Below are 4,338 nucleotides of genomic sequence, written 5' to 3' on the forward strand. Positions count from 1 at the left end.
CATATATATATATAATATACACAGTCTTGATAAATTGCATACAAGGTTTTTTGAATATTTTGATCGTCTTCTTTTTAGAATTCGCTGGCAATCATCGCCGCTATCAAGGTGAGTTAACTAACACATTCTCAAATCATGTTTTGTTTTTACCACCAGACATGCGCTAGGTATATGGAGCTAGGTACACTTGCTACTGTAGGTTATATGGTGCTCATTGATAACTACTTTTATGGTGCTTATTTTTTCCTTATTTTGTTAATTATGTTGCTCTTTCTCTAGGAATGCCAATGTATAACTCCAGCCCCTATTACCACACTGCCATTGATTCAGCTCAGTAAGTATTATCTTTCAATTCAATATTGTCTGTCTCTCTCACCCCACTTCAAACTTCACACCTTTATCTGTGTTTTCATCTCTGTCTTTCTGTCTCTCTCACCTCGACCCCCTCCACTTCACACAACACCTACATTGCCAAAGCCTTTGTCATTTGATGACACAGCAGTGCTATGTCTGTCTCTCCCTCTATCTCCGTCTCCCTCTCTCACTGGCATAACATTTTTATTGTCGTATTCAATATTTCAGAGATTCTTCGCCAGAGGAACTTGAAGCCATTCCTGAATTACCACCAGAGACCAGCAGTTGCACGCAGGCAGAGACTGCCTGTAGCGTGAGTTGAATTTTATACACAAGTTCACTGGTGTTTATTCTTATATAAAACGTCTCTAAAGACGTATGTTTACCTTTGCATTGATTGGCGGATTTTTGACTGAAGACATTGGATCTTTCCTGCTCTCCCATCCAAGTCCCAGGTTGTAATGACGTAATCATGACACTTAGTTGATTTTGAGTAGACAATTACTCGTTGCATCTGGGCTCATAGTCATAGCCATATAGGAATGACCGCTACACCGTCGCGCCAATAGCGGCCGAGGGAGGGAGAGTTAAGCTATTTCTTTGTCATTCAGACAGATTCTCCTATCTGCACCTATCTGACACGTATAGCCACTGATGGTGGAGAAGTGCTGTCCAATTAGCCATTTTGGGGAAATTCAGGCATAAAATAATATTCTGTTGTGTGTCACTGTCAAACAATCCAATATTTCAGAGATTCTTCGCCAGTTGCGGGAAGTATGTCACCACCTGAAGACGCAGACCACCACCTGAAGCCCATGTAGAATTGTGAGTTGAATTTTATACATGATAGATCAGTGGTTCTCAAACTTTTTACACCAAGTACCACCTGAGAATGTAGCTGGCTCTCCAAGTACCACCATATGACCGGTGTTAAAATACAGTCTATTCAGCTATGCACAGTTCACGCAGGAGGCAAATGTATTCCTAATACCATTATTTATTGTTAACTTTTGTCAGACACAGCCACAATGTACAAAGGGATAGCACTAGAACTAGCAAACGCTTCCACACAACTCATACAATGCAAGGGGCATTGAGAACATAATAACTAACATTCTCACATAGCAAGTGAGAAAATTAAGAACAACTGTATTTCAGCAAATGTACTTAATCTCTATCTCTCTCTCTCTCTCTCTCTCTCTCTCTCTCTCTCTCTCTCTCTCTCTCTCTCTCTCTCACACAGCAAGCAATTGTCCATCATTCTCTCTCTCTCTCTCTCTCACACACACACACACACACACACGCACGCACACACACACACACACACACACACACACACACACACACACACACACACACACACACACACACACACACACACACACACACACACACACACACACACACACACACACACACACAATTATTTTGTTACAAAAACTTAATTTCCTGCATTCTGGTGCAGGACTTTTTGAAATTTTACCCTTTAAATGCCAGTTTGTGTGATGGCATCACAAATTATTGTTAAAATAAACACACAAAGTAAAATATGTTCAATAGGATAGGAGCCCCGCATTTAGTGATCTAGGAGGCAAGTATTTTGTAATAAGATCAGATAGATAGAGCAATCACAAAATAAAGAAATGAGGCTCATCGTGCTCGCAAGCCACTGTCTAAAGTCTAATTGTGTTCTCAGAGGGATGACACTGGTGATCTACACCTCTACCAGAGGCCAGCAGCCAGAGGGGGATCCTGCTGACCACAAGGCCATCTGAATCATCCTATGCTGAATTGACATGGATGGCATCTCCCTTAAGCTGATGTGAGTATAACTTCCATGTACAAACACAAACACACCCACTCTATCTATATCTCTCTTCTAGGACATGTCATCATCATCAAACCTTTATTTAATTATTGGGAGAACAGTAGGGTTGTAAAAAAAAGTGTAAACATCTTCAAATCATTATTAACACATCCACGCTGTAAAGGGTTATTGCCCGCCATGCTTTGACCGCCAGATCTCGCGAGTAGGGTCGAGCTGCAGACTCGGAGCCTCGGTCCAGATTGGAACTTCCGCCCTGCCACAGGACTATTACTCCTGTGACAGGGCAATGCGCTGATTGGCGGAAAGTACGGAAGTATCTCGAAGTACGTCTGACGTATCTCGAATTACGTCTGACGTTTCTCTACGTTAGCGAACATTAAACGTTGTATTCATAAAATAATATAAATTCAGCAGCATGGGGAGGGCCGGGGGGAGGGGAGGTACAGGTAGTAGAAGACAGAGGTACAGGTCACATAATTATAGTACAGTGGAGAAGTAAAAATAGAATAAAAAGGCAGTGGAAACAATATACAATATTATTAACTCTAATAATAACACGCCTCGCGGGCTCATTATAATACGAGAGCCGTGGGTCTGCATTGTATAGAGCGGATCCCCCGGCCGTATTCAAGCGCTGGAGCGCTTTGCGATGGATCAAACTGTATTAATATAGTAGTAATAATAGTAGTTGGCTAGTTGCGCGCTTCTGGCCACCTCCCGCAGTGCGCGCATACACACATACTGTCTGTAGCCTATACAGTACGTGCAAAATTAGTTGTCAAGAGCCAATCGCACAGGTTGCCTCATCTCATCTGGCTCTGCAAATAGATCTAGAGTCTGAATATCATATATAGCCTGCATATAAATCCATTCTGAGAACGGAATGCAGTGCCCGCGACGAGGGTCTTGATTGATTGATTGATTGATTGATTGATTGATTGATTGATTGATTGATTGATTGATTTATTGAAAATTGTATTAACAGATCATGCTGGACCTACAAAAGGCCTTTGACACTGTCAATCACTCCATTCTTGATTGAACATTTTATTAACAGATTGCAGAATGGGTACAGTACAGTACAGCTCAATACACACAATTGTTAAGGGGATGCAGACCAGAGAAAGACTTTTGTCTTGTTTACATCAGGGTCCCCCATTTTCAATTCATCATAACATATGACATACACGACATACAGATAGACAGTACTGTTTCTCATTCCTGTACTGTTGTTTATACTCTGCTCCTGTGTTGTAACCCAACCCCCTCCAATGTACAGTAAATGACCAAGTATGGTTTTGTCAATATTCCAATGTACAGTTTTGCTTGTACAGTTGTACAGTGTCCCCCACCCACCCACCCACCCCTCCTACCGCCCCCCCCCCCCCCCCCCCCCCCCAAGGCGAAAGTCTCTCTGGTCTGCATCCCCTTAACAATTGTGTGTATTGAGCTGTACTGTACTGTACCCATTCTGCAATCTGTTAATAAAATGTTCAATCAAGAATGGAGTGATTGACAGTGTCAAAGGCCTTTTGTAGGTCCAGCATGATCTGTTAATACAATTTTCAATCAATCAATCAATCAATCAATCAATCAATCAATCAATCAATCAATCAAGACCCGCGTCGCAGGCACTGCATTCCGTTCTCAGAATGGATTTGACTCGAGAGAGAGATCATCAGCAGGCTATTATATGATATTCAGACTCTAGATCTATTTGCAGAGCCAGATGAGATGAGGCAACCTGTGCGATTGGCTCTTGACAACTAATTTTGCACGTACTGTATAGGCTACAGACAGTATGTGTGTATGCGCGCACTGCGGGAGGTGGCCAGAAGCGCGCAACTAGCCAACTACTATTATTACTACTATATTAATACAGTTTTATCCATGGCAAAGCGCTCCAGCGCTTGAATATGGCCGGGGGATCCGCTCTATACAATGCAGACCCACGGCTCTCGTATTATAATGAGCCCGCGAGGCGTGTTATTATTAGAGTTAATAATATTGTATATTGTTTCCACTGCCTTTTTATTCTATTTTTACTTCTCCACTGTACTATAACTATGTCTTCTACTACCTGTACCTCCCCTCCCCCCGGCCCTCCCCATGCTGCTGAATTTATATTATTTTATGAATACAACGTTTAATGTTCG

At 42.1% G+C, this 4,338-nt stretch overlaps 1 long non-coding RNA gene across 1 annotated transcript; it reads left to right on the top strand.

The window, feature by feature from the left end:
- Nucleotides 1-274: 274 nt before the first annotated feature.
- Nucleotides 275-2,117, top strand: LOC311224942. Its single transcript, XR_014619481.1, has 4 exons — nt 275-334; nt 583-667; nt 1,106-1,179; nt 2,051-2,117. It is a non-coding gene; the product is annotated as an uncharacterized lncRNA (long non-coding RNA).
- Nucleotides 2,118-4,338: the final 2,221 nt, after the last annotated feature.

Source organism: Notolepis coatsorum (genome assembly GCF_963971535.1).
Source record: "Notolepis coatsorum genome assembly, chromosome: 3".
Classification (NCBI taxonomy): domain Eukaryota; kingdom Metazoa; phylum Chordata; class Actinopteri; order Aulopiformes; family Paralepididae; genus Notolepis; species Notolepis coatsorum.